We start from the raw sequence: 16,852 nt of genomic DNA, 5'->3' as shown, positions 1-16,852 counted from the left end.
TCCATTTCACAAAAACACTGACTTTTTAAACAAGATGCTGTTTTCAATGCCTTTCTGTGCCTCACTTACCATGCTTCTACATGTAAAGACAATATAAACAAAGATGATTATAAATAGTTAAAGACATTTCCATTTGTAGCTGCAAACTTTTAAAGCACCCGATATGGACTTGTCATTTAAACAACAATAGACAACAGGCGGCTTTAAATGCAATGTACTTTTTAATAAGAACAGAGAAAATGATCAAAGGGAAAAATTCACTTATTTGTTTCAGGAAAATGGCACCAACAGTTTTTAAATATACAGAAGGTAGAAGAGGAAGAAACTCTCACAATGCTAAGTATAGCACGTGGAAAAGAAAATGAAACATATTAGTGAGAATGACAGAAATTTCGGCACAATTTTAGCAAAGTGTGAAGGGATTTTGAGTCAATACTTGAAGGTTATTTTAATAATAGCTACAGCCTATTCAAATAAAAGCTTAAGAACCCTGTGCCTTTTGCAGCTCTGAGGATGTTTAGCAGGGTTCAGCAGTTTGCAACCTGCCCCAGCTAAACCTGAAGGCTTTGTGCTCAAGGATTGCAGATCGTTTAGATTAGGACTGCCATAAAGAAATGTGGGAACATTACACTCACACCAAGAATAAGAAAACTTTCCTCATTCTGTTTTCTTGGTGGTCACATCAGAATCAAATCCTGCAAAAGTCAGACATTTCACAGATCTACAGGAAGCAGAGATAGACAGTCTTTACAGTATTAGGTCATTATGTTCATTCTCTTGCCAACACTGGATTGTTCCCCATAGTAAATGCTGAAGTGCTTCATTCAGTCTAAATTTGAAATTACTCATTTTAATAAGGCTTCCCCATTCCCAAAGGAAAGGGTAAAATATTCTTACCCTCCAGGATCAAGTGTGGCCTTCCTCCTTTCAGATCTAAGCCCCCACCCTGCCTGGCTACAGCATAGGGAAACCTGTGTTTTATTTTAAACCTCAGTTTTCCTTGTTACTAAACACTTAAGAGTTTCTGATCAAGAAACAGTCTTCTCCTTCTGGAGGAATAAGAAGATGCTAAATATGCTGTTATCTCTGTATGCGATCAGTAATCCTTCAGTTCTTTAATACTAAGATGTTTATTTATGTTCTCCAGCTAAAGACATCCTTCCTTACCATTGAAGGAGTTTAATCCTTTAAAGACTAGTCTTTTAAGACTTCTCTGAAGTTCCTCATCTGCTGATGACACCACTATAATGAAACAAAGTTTTCTGACTTTCTGCACCACAGAGGTGTGAGAGCGGGTCTTCTTCCTATTCTTACTAGAAATACCAACTGGAAAGGCGAGGACTTAGGGCAGATGCAACCACAGGACATCAAGCCTTCACCAGCAGTTCATCAGTGCAGTAAAATGAAAGCTCAGCTCCTGGTGATCTGTCCAGCTTTAAGTCACACAAGTACTTCTGCTGTGGAGTAACCCAGGACTAAAGCTAGTCCAGCCTTACAGACAGTTTTAAAGAGTCCATTTTCCTGAATATTGACAGTCATGTCTATAGTCTAACAGATGTCACTACCGTGAGGCTTCCTCAGATAAACTGCCAGAATACATCAGCCAGTCAACCTATTTATATTTCTTTTTACTCTTTTCTCATATAGAGCATTCATCATTCCAACTTTTTAATAAATTTTTGTTCGCGTTCCCTTAAGTCCTTCCAAACTTTTGACTACCTTTGGACACAATGGTGTGCAGCACTATTGTTAAGACGAAGCTCCTCAGAGCTGAGAGGAACTGTGCATGTAGAAAGGGAGGTTGGTGCATTCCACTGTCCTGTACTGTAATTAAGGGGAATCAAACTATTTCATTCACCAACAGACAGAAGGGGCTATTTTCAGAGATGAACAGACAAGTAAGCTAGACTTCAGCTATATTGACTTGGTTGTCTCATACCAATCATAGCATGTTTTTCAGAGTATTTACCTTCTATTAGAGACAAATATATATTCAAACTCACATTGGGCTTTGTCTTTCTGTATCAGCTTGAGCTGTAACTCCAGTTTTGCATATAACTTGAGCTCCATCTGCACACAGTAGGCATGTTTTGGTGGAGTACCTAATACATGCTAATTTGAACTCACTCTCGGAGTGAGATGACTCAAGAGGCATTTTAAAACACAGGTGATACTCTCAGTCTATCTCCAATGCACCATTGACTTCAGAAGGCCATCCAGAGACTGCAGGTCAATATTTAGTTCACCTGCTGAGGATACCACGAAGACGTGGTTAACACCATCTGTGATGGTACTTGCCAACCAGGAGGAGCGTGCTAAAACTACCTACTATCTCACTTGTGGCAACATGTAGCCAGCCATTGGGAAGAAGTATTTCCAGTTATTGTCCTCTGATTTGGCAGGCTATGACTCAAAGTCTGTGGGTATGATTACACACACAGAGTTATCTAAACAAAGCAATCAAGGTCTAAGCTTCAAAATTACCATTTATTGGTCTACAGAGTGATATTTATCAAGTGTCAGAAAAATATAGAGCACCAAAAAAGAATGTAAAGGTATCTATTATTGTGAAACACAATTCATTTCCAAAGTTTGTAATAAACTTCTTTTAAAAGAAGGTGGAATGTATCTTAAATTTTTCATGGTTTATATTCAATAGACTATAGAAAATCAGCTCAAAATGACAGTATTAAACTACGAATGTTTGTGTGCACCATTGCAGATAACTACCTGAAAGATGTAAATCAATAATATAACAGATGGGAAAAAGAGAGATTATTTTTGTATGCAAATGGAATGACTTGAACTAGTACAAATCAGAAATCAAGACTGTTCAGTAAAAGGTTTTCTGAAGGTTATCAAATTTATATTTATTAGTGATTTCTTCCTCTCATTGAGGGGAACATTAAGACTGGAAAAATACAAAAGTGGCATCCTCCATATTGTTTCCTTCCATAGCAATATGATCTCATTTTTCAGAAATATGATGCAGCAATACCAAAAGGAGACAGAGTTTATATACAGGCTAAGTAAACTAAGATTCAGAAATAATAAACAACACAAACAGATTATTAACAGACTGACTGCACAAAGAAGCAATGAAGAATGAAACTGTTTAAAGTCCCCTCAGCCCATTTTGAACTGTTTTCCTACATCCAATTTTTTTTAAGTCATTTATGGTTTGATCTCTCTGTATGAGAGTGATCACAGGGGCAGACACCTTGCAGTCTAGCTTTATAGAGTTCTGACATCCAGGTAAGAAAAATGAATTTGAGGATCCCATTCTATCTATTTGCCAATTGTAAGGTAATTTACTGATGAGATTTCTTACACTCTGTAATATGGATTAATGAAATTAATATGGACTAATGGAAGAACGGTGTTTTACATTTTCACTGAAATATGGTCAGATTTTCTGATATAACACAAGAAATCCACTCAATATTCTCCAGGTCTCACAGGATAAAATCTTCCAAATTAGGAATGAAAAGAGCTGTTTCCTCATTTGGAAAACCTAACATTTACCATATCAGATTAATCAGAAATACTTGGACACAAGGAAGTCTTCCCACCAGTACCACCATTTTCCACAGGGTGGATATTTGTAGAACCTCACAGATGTAGTTTTCAGTTCTCTAGGCACATCTGGTAATGTCATCAGGCACAGTCACTGGGGTGGGTTCCCCATTTTCCTTGGCCCAAGTTTTGGCCTCCCCTAAAAAGATGTATTAAAAGCCAGCAGGCACCAGTTTAGTTCCTTGCTTTTCCATAAGCAACAGGGCCCATGGCAAACAGTCAAAATATTCCCTTAGAAGCTTGAAGTGGCATTAATATGAGCTTGGGACTTTACCAGGCCTTTGAATACAGAATTTAGACTTCTCTACTGTAACACTACACATATGAATGTTCTGAAGCTTTCATTACCTGCAGGCTTTTTTAAAAACAGAAGAATGTTTGATTTGGACGGTTGCATTAAATTAGGGATATTAATGGATTATACCCACAGCCTCAAAAGTAATTGCCAGTTGTCTACAAGTGACTACTTCTATATGAAGGCCAAAATTATCAAAGCAAACCACAAACAGTAATTCACAGGCACAAAACATGTGCTCCCTGTTTATCTTTCTAGGTCAGTGCCTTCAGTCTAGGCAGAAACTTCATTACTTCTCAGATGCAACAGACAGCAGTTAGAATTCAGAAACTCAGCTTTATTTACAAATCAGTGTCCCATTTTGGGGCAGTTGTTGTGGCATAGCCACCTTAGAGACCTATACACACTCACATCCAGACCCAAAATGACTGTATTTGAAAGACAGCAGAGAAAAGGTATACTGGAATAGGGCTTAGTAGTCATATTGTGCAGGCAAATGGAGGGCTTCAGATTTTCTTTGGTACAGATTCTTTCACAAGCACATCATCCCCAAACTCAAACTATAGTATACATATACTAATACATGCATATATGTGTGTATGTAGAAACATAAAACTTGCATTATTTTTTTATTGTGTAATGCTAAAAAAAATGAACTGCATAGGGAAACAGAAACAAAATATTAAACCCAGAAATTGAATGTAAGAAAAAAGTTCATCTGAACTCTTTCTAGTCTGAAATATTGTAATCAAATTGCTGTTCAGCAGTACCAACCCAATAACCAACAACATGATAGTTAACCAACAAGATAATAACAACAATCATAAAAAGTGCATCTGAGTAGAACATATCAATTTTGAAGTCTGAAGAAAATTAACTAAATAAATATCTAGAGGGAGCTCTTGTTTATGCACAGAGCTTCAAGTGACATTAATACACCTTAAAACTTTTGCAAATAGCTAACAATGCAGTTGTGCCCCCACAGGAGCTTTTGTGTCTGAGTGCTGTAACTAGTAAAGAAGTCTGTTCATGACAAAATATTGCAACTCATTAACTCTAACTGGACACATGCATATTTGGATCTGATGTCTAATGCTAGACACTCAAGTTGGCACAAGTCTGCTAAAATACCTATACCATGCATTTGCACAGTCTACAAATTGCTCTAACATCTATGCAAACAGTTATTAAACTGAAGCTGCCTCGGTGGAAAAAAAAAAGTATATGCACCAGTCACCCCTGACTGGAAGGATGTCTATCCACAGTAGTTACAAAACAAGCAGTGGCTTCTCAAGACTTTTTTTTTTTTTTTAAAATACTTCTATTCCATTTAAAAAACAAAAAAAATCTGTTTTTCTCTTCTAGACCATTTTGTGTCTTTTTTTTTTTAATTTTGTATTTTACAGCAGCTATGCATAATATCGATGAGGAAATATCTGTATCAACACAGAAAATCATTCTGGATGGGAGTATTCAAATGCTACCACATTAGTATATTTATTTTCAGAGTAGTTGTAGGCTGAGTACTCTGGGCATCTTCAAACACAAACACAGTTATGTCTCTAGACCAAAGTCTCACATAATAGGGTAAACTTCATAGTTTAAGAAACAGAACAGAATATGAGCAACACCTCTTATGATTTGCCCACTCTTGCTTCCATAACTTTGCAAAACTACGCAGTTTTTGTCTTTAGGAAGCTGACCCACTGAAAAAAGCAGAAGTGTGGGCTGTGTTATCTAGTTCAATATTCTGCCAAAATTTCAACACCATCATTGACTCTGACAAAGAACCAAGGGAGCCAAAGAGCACGTGGAACAGTGTAAGTATGTGCCAACAGATGTAAATGTAAAAGCTCAACTAGGCAAAAAAAACAACACATCGTCTCATCAGAGCAGTTCTGAGATCAGAGATGCTGAAAGTGAAAAACAAACGATTTGGATATCTGGAAAGAACTATCTGAGAACTACCTGAAGAGTATAAATGCAATAGAAATGCTTCCTTCAAGAAAAGAGGGATGTAATAGTCATTCCCAGGAAGTTTATGTTTTCAAAAGGCAGGACTCTCGTCAGGATCCTGTTTGCAGATGGGATGACAGAAAAGAAATCAAGTTCTAAGTATGCAGTGGTATCAAATTGAAAGAAATAACAAATTATGAAGAACAACATAATGAGATATGGAACCATTTGATATTTTAAAAATCCAATTTAATAGATGTTAAATGCAATTTGGTGAAGTATTCACCCATGAAGGAAACAAAAACTACAAAATGATAAAATACTGTAGTCAGCTGATCAAGGAAAGATGACTTTGAAAATATATTACATTGAAGTGATTGCAGGTAGAAAGGGAGAGTTGTCAGAAGGAGCACACACATGCATTCTCATGTGAATTTAGCAGTCTCCAACCACATGGCTATGGTTAGGGTGTAAGGATCTAAAACCCATTTTATTTTAGCTATGAAATGCAATTGCTGTGTTTCTGAGGTGTCAAGGTTTCTATTATCTGAGCCAAAATCAACTCCTTGGATGGTGAAACAGTGTTTCTAAAGGATTTTAGACTTCAAAATAGCTGTTACTAAAGGGCTCCTCAGATTGATGAGCTTTGAGTCAAATTAGATCTGTATGGAAGGCTTCAAAAAGGATTAGTCCACAGACAAGGAACAGACACCAACATACGTACTGGAAGGATCATACACTCAGGACTTTCTCCATCCCTAAAATCATCATTGGAATTCACAGCTATTACCATCATTATGGCAACTTTACACATTCTGTTTTTTATTTTGAGTTCTATGTAACCACCTGCAAAGTAGGTAGGGTAGGTTTATTCTAGCCAAAAAATTATAAATTAAGTCTATTTTTATTAATATGGACAAAAATAACCAAAAAAAAAGGAGCACAACAATTACAAAGCAGAAATCAAACCTTACAAAGCTAATATAAAGAGGGGAAATACCCCAAATATTCTATCAAAATGTTAAACAGATTAGGCCAAAATCAGTCAGTAACAGCAATATCTTCAGATGTGTCATAACAGCATTTAGCCATAATAGAGAGTAAAAATGGCTTTCTGAGGTCTTTCCACACTTTTTGTTTAGTCCAGCCTAGGATGTCCATGGTCAAGAATTGAAATTCTTCTCATCTAGGAGGACAAGTATCTTCCAATACACTAGTGTGTTGCCTTTAGGGAAAGCAATGTTTCAAGCAGGCAACATTCTTTTTAAACAACACTCTTCTAAAACTACCCTAAAACTTTGTGAAGGTAAGCTGAAGGGAAATGACTTTATTTATCATCACAGAATCTCCCCTTTCTTTTCCACTCCACCCTCTTTAGAGAGTTTTTGCTATTATGGTACATTACCTCAGGATTGCTGTTTATCCAAAGACTGTTCCAGAGGTAAGAACTGGGAATAAAAGGGAGGGGGGAAAAAACCTCAGGTTTATGGCTTTGTGTGCTTATGTCCATTTGCCTCTTTTCCCCTTCCTGTCGTGTTTTGCCAAGCAAACTTTAAATAAAAATATATTCAGGGTCTGCTATTGTATTGAAGTGTCTCAGGCAGTTCATAAGTCTATCACAGTTAATACTAGTTACAGTCATTAAACAAAAAGTAAATACTTTTTCTCTGGCTCTTATTATATATACAAATCACTCCTTAAAATTGCCTCAAAATTCACTTGCAAGTACTTCAACTGACATTAACATGATCTAGAGAACTCTGTTCCTGTAGTATATGAAGGTGCTCCTACTCTTCTCTTGAAAAGCAAAGGTTGTTTATACTGAGTATCCTTCATTCACTTTCATCTTCACCCCCACAGAACTAAGTGCCAAGATTCCTCTTTCAAAGGGATCAGACCTTTGACCAACCTGGTTTTCCCCACAGGCTGAGGAAAGTTCAAAAGAGCAATAGAGGAAGTCTGACCCACTCTTGTTCTGTGAAACAGACTGTAAATGCAAACTATTAAGAAGAAGCATGGCTTCACTACTCAGCACCCAAAGGACAATGTTAAAGAATGCAGTGAAGTGTTTCACAGACTCTCGGCTCTTAACTTGCAGTCTATCAAATAACCATCATCTACAGACTTCTCCTAATTTTTAATTAATGATGTCTTAGTTTGGGGTACAAATATTCAAGATAGAAAGTGTAAAATCATGGAGCAGAACCAAAGAAACATTATCTTGAATAGTAGACAGAAGAAACTAATGTGATCAGGATGAAGCTGGAAACAGTGCGACTGTGGTCACTGGAAGTGAGGTAGTTGAGATTGAGAAAGAGAGCTGATGAGAGTAGTGTAAATGGGGTGCTGAATTACTTAACCACTTATTTCCTTGCTCTTTGTTAGTGTTGGCATACAAGAAGTCTAACAATCTTAACCAGCAGCTGATAAAATCTTAGTGTGTGGCTAGGTAGACAGAGAAGTAGACATGTACATCATCACAGAGCATAAATAACATCGGCTAAAAACCAGAACAGCCTTGTTTCATATGTCACAAAGTAGAGACAGAATACTATGTAGCATAATACAACACACAAAGCTGAATTAAAGTGAAAAAAATATATTGAAGACTTCTGTGATTTTAGTTCAACAGGGGGCAGCAACACTTGCAAACTTGTTTAACAGAAGTTCAAGATATCTCGTATGTGTCTGTATATGAATCATTCCGTCAGTAAGAAAAGACACAGTAAGTAAAAATTTTAGATAGGGGGCCTGGCCCACGGAGTCCACCTCTCCCACAAGTAGAGTTTGGATACATTCACTGCAGAAAAACAAAGTAACATGCTTTAGGCATGATAGATATCCATTCTCTTGAGCTTTAAAGGAACCCAAGAAAAGGTGTCATATTCAGAAACAATAAATAACAACATGGAAAACAGGTAAGCAAACTGTTTTATATTAATCCATCTACAACAAACCATCCAAGCACATGGGAATTGCAACAGTGACCAGTACCCATTCAGAAAGGCTCTCTTTTTTTGTTTCATAAGTGACAAGGTACCTAATGTTTCCTCATGACAAATTCTTTGCCACAACATCCAAAGCCATTATAAGGTAAATACTTTGTGATCTTCATCTAAAATTGCAAAGCATATTCCAATGAATGATATGTAGAATTCTGCATGGTTAAAGAATTGCTGAAAAGGACTACTATGCAATGCTTAGGAAACCAGCCTCAGACTGTGCTGCAGCATCAGCTCTTTGCTTTTCTGATCATTTCTGTTTCTGTCATTGCTACACCCAAAACACATACTGCTCTGAATGCTCTAATCTGATACTCTTTTTAGCTGGTCTGAAGTGATCAACATCTCAGTGATCTCTGCTCAATTGTCTGTCAAGAAAACAAAAAGGAAAGGCAAGTATGGCAAAGAATAAGTCCAGCCTTTATTGACTGGAGACGTTTGCAAAAGCAGAGAGAAAAATTGAGTGAAGGTATTCACACTGCTGGTGTCTAACAAGGGAGGACAGGAAAACTCCCTCTACCACCAGTAAATAGATGGGCAGTTCTTGAGGTTCACTTAGGGGAATAAAATTTTCCTCTTTGAACAATTTGGAATTGTTTTTCTTTGTATTTCTTACCCTCAATTCTTTTAATTTTGATCCGTTTTCTTTTGTTGTTTTTTTGTTTCCCAACTAGACCTTGCAATTGCAGACTTAAAGAAAAATTACTGTTAGTACTTTCTACCTGTGAATTGGACCACACAGCTGGATTGTCTATTTGTTTAAAAGGAAGGGTCCAAGTTCTGGAAGACGCTGAATACTCTCAGTTTGATAACTTCGTAGATCAGAAAATCACTTGGCAACAGTATAGATGCAATTATTTTTGGATTATTTAGTCTGACATCTGTCTGTCTTAGGCAGACTTTTCCCCTCCTAGTCTGTTCTACCCACCCCACTATCCCCGTACAATCTCTTCTTGCTTTTGTCCTCTGAACAGCACATCCATACAGCCCCAAAATTCCTTCCTTCCAGGATAGTTGAGAAATAATAGAGGAGTTTTCTAGGGTGGGTTTCCTTCACACAAATTCCACATTATTCATAACCAGCAAGGATGAAAGATAGCAAGGCAGTGATAAAAAGTGTCCAAGAGACACTTCTAGTCAGAGTAGAAGCCAGGGCATGGCCAGAAGCTGGACATTTCACTGTATCACTTTTGGTTTTGTTCTGTAACACAAGAGCAGAGCTTCCTCCCAAACCACATGCATTTTTAAAATGCCTTTTTTAAAGGCTGAAGTCATATTTCTAAAGAATCATAAATTTTCATACCACATTTCAAACTGTAAATAATAGAATAATTTTTGAAACCTGTATTCTAGTCAAGAAACAATTTACTATTAGACAAGTACAAGACACACCAAGGGCCTAATGAAAATGTGTTAGGGGTCTGAGTTTGGTTAAAGAAAGGATTTCAACAGGTACATTTCAAAGTCATTATGCAATTAGAATTAAACCCACCCTTAAACTTGTGTAGCTGAACACTTCAATTTTCAAAATAACTGTGCTAGTCTGCTACAGCAGCTTGTTCCAGACTTCCCTATCTGTGATATACTATGTATGAATGATATAACATTAACCAAAATCTAAAGGCATAATAGCAACAAAACCAACCCCTCCATACAAGCTGAGAACTGTCTTTCAGCCAGTATGCATGACTGTCAACACAAATTAATTCAATCAACAGAATACCATTAACATTTTTTCTTCATCTATTTTCATTTTCTAAGCAGCTCAGTTTAAAAAAAAAAAAGTGCTGTTTCTTATTCATTTCTGTTAGTTTCACATGTTAAACAAAGACAGACCAACCTTAAGCCTTTTGATAAATATGATACTGTGGTAACTGCAGCATTCACTTCATATCCCATTTCTCCAGCTTCCTGTCAGCCAGATGTCACTTGCAATGCAAACACTAGAAAAATATGAAATAATAATTTCATACATCATCTATGTGAGCACGAGCCAGTCAAACATTCAATACAAATTCAAACTGCTACTACACATAAAGCAAATATCATCCAAATAATATTTAGAATGATTGAAAGGCTTTTGATTTGTAAGTGTATTCTCTTAAGCTAAGTGGTCCCCAAGACCATCTAGAAAATTCAATTGTTTCATTTTAAAATGTTTTCTGCCCAAAATTATATCAAATCCTAATGTCTCAGTAGAAACACATGGGATTGGATTGCTGACTGGGCGCCCGATGTCAAACAGGAATCTAATTTTCCAATGGCATTTCCTCATACTGTCTCACCAAAACACAAAATTGATAAAATTTTAATGGATAATTTTCAGAGCAGGACATTAGCCATCATGCTGGGAAATAGTGCAGGAGAACACCATGTAGCATCAGAAAGGCAATGCATCAGAAGACAGTTTGAATAAATATTAATATACAGTACATGCCTTATATTTTTTATTTTTCTCCTGCAAGGAGAAACAGAATTCAGAAGGTAAGGTTTGCACTAACAGACACATCTCTCTTCCCCTCCTTTTCTAAGCCATTTTTTACAGGTGATCTCTTAAAAATATAGGTGTGATATGGTACTTAAAAGGGCACAATGTTCATCTTTTACTGGGGTGACACAGTCACAGTCAACACAGTCCTCTTCTCATTGAAATCAATTGTGAAAGTCATATTGACTTCCATGACTACACCACTAACCACTCCAGGTAACAAAATGCTTTTGTTAAGTAACTCTACAGAAAAGATTGCAATGATGGAATAAATAAAATATCACCCTTCTGGATCTCCTGAAAGGGCGAGGTACTGCAAGCACTAAACATAACACCAAAAGTCACAACATGACTAAAGATGAAAAGGACTAAATCCTACGCTTCATGACAAATAAGTTATACTAGGGAGAAAGGTACTAATTAACTGTATTAGGTTATCACTCAGTAATGATGCAAAATATGTGTATGGAAATGTGTTATTTAATACATGTTCTTCTCTGAATAAGTCTCCTTTTGATTAAGTTAGGTCATTAATCATTTAAATTTGAGACTTATTTAGAAAATACAAGTGGACAAGTGAAAAGAAAAGTGAAATAAGATTTTACTGACCTTTGTAATTTACTTTGAATTTATAATGAAAGTTCAACACAGTGGAATATACAGTGAACTGGACTGGCTCAGCTTCCCAGCAACTACTTCATTTCATTTATTACTAGTTGGGTTTGACATGTATGTGTATATGTGTGTGTATATATATATATTCAGCATATTCAGGTGATTGTTTATGCTGACAGAGAGAGGAACAGTAGCATTTATGTTTAGGAGGCCTATATCTGCTTTCATCAGAGTTAAGCATGAAAAAACTTTAATAAATATCTAAGACTTGCAGAACATTAAAAAGACCACAACAAAGTAAAAACACTGTGATTAAAGTAGAGGTTTAATCTTCTGGGGGGAAAAAAGCCTGTCCACACTGCATGCCAAGTCTGCCACAGGTTAGGATTTTTCTTTCATAGCGATCTGAAAAACATCACTAAAATCCTCAAATTGGTTAAAGACTAGGGCTGGTCATGCAGCCAAAGATACCTCCATGGCTACAGCTTTCATTCAGAAATGCAGAATATTTCACTGCTCAGAGGCCAGAGCCATTGTGAAGAAGAACTTAATATCTTGTTAGAGTTTTTGTGGCTGACTGCACCTCTTTTCCAATTAATCTTGGTAGGAGATTCCTCTGGATCTGGCCAATAAAATGCTTTTGGCACAACCCAAAAGCTGTGCCGGAGCTTGCTAACACATACTCCCAAACCCCAGCTGGGAGTCAAACATACCAACCTAGGGGTCAATCAGTGAGTTATGCCCCTTCCCAATGTTTTTGGCATTTTTGCAACACCACTGTACCAGAGTGCCACATCTTCCATGCCAGTCATCTTTGTTCCTCCTGTAACTCAAAGGAGTTCCCTGTTCTAGTTTTAAAAAGAAAACAAGGGGGAAACAGAAGGCTGAAAAATGAAGGCTGAGCTGGAGGCTTCTTCTTTCGTGTGTCTGATTAGGCCCCTTCCTTCATCTTTCCTGTTCCATTCTCTACAAAAGGAAGGCAGTCTCCATTCTCTCTGTTCTTCAAAGGTGGTAGAAGAGAGCTCTGCTTGCATTGCATAAACGTTCAACTGGTAAAGGTATCCAGTGAAGGAAAGAAAGTATTTCCAGAGAACATTGAAATTCTCAGAGGGTTGGCAAGGTCTGTATTGTCTTGATTTGGCTGCTCACAGTAATGAAATCTAAACAGACTTTTATTAACAAGCCTTTTCACACCTCCTCTGCTCTCAGCAGCTGAGCTCAGCACTGAGAGAGAGACTATAATGCAGTAACTTTGAGGAGCTTTTTGTGCCTCTCTCAAATGGAGCATGCATTGGTTACCTAACTGTGCATGAGTACAGTAGAGCACAGGCATCAGCTTCTGCCAAAACTCTATTACTGGAGGAAATTGCAAAATTGACAGATTTGCCATTTTAAAGTCATAATAGCCAGAGAATAAAGAGGAGAGTGAAACAGACAATTCCCCAGGAGACTTGCTCTGCATCCTGGCTGATCCACAGAGAGCCTTTAGTAGCTCCAGAGCTCAGAACAACTCTTTAATTAACAAATTAACTTATGAATCTACTTCTAGCTTTGCAAACACCACCAAACTTTTATTTTAACCAGAAAAAAAGTAACTGAGAACACATCATACCTGCAGACATTTTTCTCTCTCATTTCTAGAAAAATGTTAAGTCGGACATTAGTCATTTTAGCTGTCCCTTTTTCTCCTTGAAAGGATTTCCCTTCTCTCAGTGCCAGCTGAACCTCTCTTTTCTGGTTCTCTCCTTTTAAGATTTTGAACTTTCTAAGCAAGCAGATAGATGGATAACTATCTGTCCAAGAGTACAAGACATTGTGCAACATATTCAGAGTACCTAATGCCAGGTTGGTAGATGTTGGAGCTGATAGAGAAGAGCAGGCACAGCAGGATTGCTACAGAGACTGTTGGTAGTTTAAATAACTGGTGCATCTGTGCAACTAAATCACATATTTTGACTCAAACACCACACCCCCTTGCATAACTTTCTGGTGGTTACCTATATTAGGTACTTCATCAAATAAAACCTGAAATCATTACAGTAAGTTCTTCACACAGTGAAGGAGCCCTGCATGCAGAAATATACTGTGTTGTTTTCCACAAGCTGGACTTCCTGATTGATTACACAGAGAAATGATACCATAAATACCACTTTGCAATATTTACACATGAAAATGTGCAGTTGGGCATAGGTTGGTCTTACGTGTCTGTGTTCTTTATGCTTAAAGGTTGTTTAGATACACATTTGCATCTCCAAGACAAAGTACTTGTTAATTACCTCATGTTTGCACTGTACTTCCAGGAAGGAAAGCTATATAAGTGCTAAGTGCTATTAACATCATCTCCTTCTATTTTCCTCTTTCAGCTTTTAAGTGAATATAGCATTTGTGAAAGTTGTTGGATTGACAGCTCTGGAGACTGAAGTCTAAAGTGCAGCACACCCGCTGAGCCAAACAGAACTAAAACATACAAAAGCTTCTCACCAAATTTTAAATACATGCTTCATTTAGCTATTGTTCTATGACGGCCTGTAATACCACTACAAAAAGTTTTGCTGCTCCCATTTATTTGTTCTAAACATCAGTTCAAACTCTTCCTTTATTTCCTACTTTCAAAAATAATTTCTCGCTGATGTGCAACACCCCAGAGACTGCTTCCCTGCCTTCAAAATCCTACGTTACAATGGAAGGCTGTTGAAGCATAACTTCATGCTACTGCAGTCAGGTACAATGGGGTGTCCTGGCATTCACTTTGCACATCACGGAAAAGTACATTAGCTAATCTCATACAGTTTTAGTACTGATCACACTAAGTGCTTGTCTGCAAAAATGTACTCTATATTAGAATCTAAATCTGAGGCAAGGAAACTTCTAATGGAAGATCTGCTCCTCTAGTTAGGAACGCTAGCATTTCTTAGAAAACTAAGTCAATACTTAAACAACAATTCAATGTTTCCTGAGAAATGGGGCATCTTATTTTGGTTTAAACATTAGACTTCCAGGAGTACACTTTTGCCACTAAAACAGGTTTGGGGGGTTTTTTTAATTTACTTTTTTGAAATCCTTTCTGGTATACCCAAAGACAAAGTCCTACCTTCTGAGAAATATCTGTTTGCACAGGTACCTTCAGATCACTTTTAAAGTCTTCCCAAGATTTCAGCTAGGGCCATTGCTTCCTCCAGGAGATTGCCATGCCTGCTTTCTTGTAAAGGGGTTCCCTGAGTTACATAAACATTTACTGGCTGTTGGTTTCACACTCTCCTTTTATCCTCTGTTTGCTTGCCTGCAGCTGGGACTGTTTCAGACTTTAAGTGAAGGAGCTGATCCTCATTGGGTAGAGTGAGCACATGAGATGCAGAACAGCTGGAGTGTATAGAGCTGATATTAACAACTGCTGTTTCAGGTGCTTCCAGAGGATTCCTTCACTTGTCTTGACAGGTTCCAAAGAGCAAATTTCGTGACTGGGTCTTGAAGTTATTCAAGACCCTGCACTTACAGAAAATCATTCCTTTCCAATTCCAGTTACTTTTTTAGTTCAGGAAATTTCTCATGGCTTCTTGTCAGGACAGGCTAGTCTTTTATTTCAGCCTGCAATGCTGCTTCTTTCTATTTCATCCTGACTTAATGTCATTAGTCTTCTTTCACAGAAACCTGAGCATTCTTTTCTTAATTTATCTAGATGGTACCCTGACAGTAGCTCCTTTGATCAAGACTTTGCCATTTATGTCTCTTCTCCCGTTAATCATTCGCTGAAATGAGATTTGTAGTAAAAAATAATTTAATCAAGTCTGACTGCCTTCGAATTTCTTGGCTTGCTGGGATTCTGGATGCTCACTTAGGCCAGGCCCTTTGGAGACACTGTGCTTTCTCTGGTTTACTAAACAGGCTGTTTGGGCTATTTTCTTATACTGGAGGGTCAAAGGTTTTACCATTGGTGAAACAGCATGCAGTTATGACACCCAGATCCTTTGCTTTTTGATAGTTCTACAAAAAAGTATCTATTTTTTCTATTTTTAAAAAAATGAATCTGGAGGCAAAGTGGCCACATGATAATTTTTCTTGTCTTTGCTTCTTGGAAAACAAGAATTCTCTATTATGCTAAATATCTGTGCTGAAGTCCAGGTTCCCAGATGTCCTCTTTCCTTCAGATATTGATGTTCTATCCCTTCCTATGTGGGGAGAAAAAGGTAAAAGACTAATGATTTATTGGAAAGTGATATCAAAATAACATCTCTATAAATGTGGTCTACACCTCAGGTTTATCTGCCTCATGTTTTGTGAGGTCTGATTCTGAATGAAAATCTTCGGCTTGTAAAATGCTTCAGGATCTCTTCTCAGTAAGATGGTCCAAGTCATACAGGTCACACCTGCTCTCTCTTGCAAGTTGAATTCTTAATTGCTGTGTCCAAGGCATTTGTGGCCTGGTTCCTAGAAGTCTAAAGGGCCAACAGTGACCAATATCCTCATTTGTCTGGCTAGTGAAAGTCTCATTAAGAGTATACAGTTCATCATCTGTGAGATGAAACTTTCATCAGCCTGAGATGATAAAATGAATTGCCCCAAGGGAATAATAAATACCACAATATTTAGCACCTTCCCCCTCAATGAGAAGCACATATCTTCATGACTTTGCTGGCATAAGCATGGATATAAGAATGAGCCTAAACTTACTTAAACAAGAAGATATTAAGCTATTAGAGAGCATCCTAAGGAGGTTAATGAAGATGGTGAAGGGCCTTGAGGGGAAGCCATATAAGCAGCAGCTGAAGTCACTTGGTCTGTTCGGCCTGGAGGAGACTGAGGAGAGACTTCATTGCAGCTACAACTTCCTTGTGAGGGGAACAAGAGGGGCAGACACTGATCTCTTCTCTGTGCTGACCAGTGACAGGACCCAAGGGAATGACCTGAAGTTGTGCCAGAGAG

General features: G+C 37.5%; 1 long non-coding RNA gene across 1 annotated transcript in view; it reads right to left on the bottom strand.

The window, feature by feature from the left end:
- Nucleotides 1-15,369, bottom strand: part of LOC108639575 — a 90,838-nt gene extending 75,469 nt beyond the window's left edge. Inside the window, exons 1-2 of the long non-coding RNA XR_001920590.1 lie at nt 15,024-15,369; nt 10,670-10,772 (exon numbers count right to left, since the gene is read on the bottom strand). This is a non-coding gene — a long non-coding RNA (uncharacterized LOC108639575). The remainder of the gene's footprint in view (nt 1-10,669; nt 10,773-15,023) is intronic.
- Nucleotides 15,370-16,852: the final 1,483 nt, after the last annotated feature.

Source organism: Manacus vitellinus, unplaced genomic scaffold, assembly GCF_001715985.3.
Source record: "Manacus vitellinus isolate BGI_N305 unplaced genomic scaffold, ASM171598v3 scaffold_21_pilon, whole genome shotgun sequence".
Taxonomy (NCBI): Eukaryota; Metazoa; Chordata; class Aves; order Passeriformes; family Pipridae; genus Manacus; species Manacus vitellinus.
The sequence above is the reverse complement of the archived record's forward strand: the minus strand, read 5'-3'. Positions and strand labels throughout refer to the sequence as shown.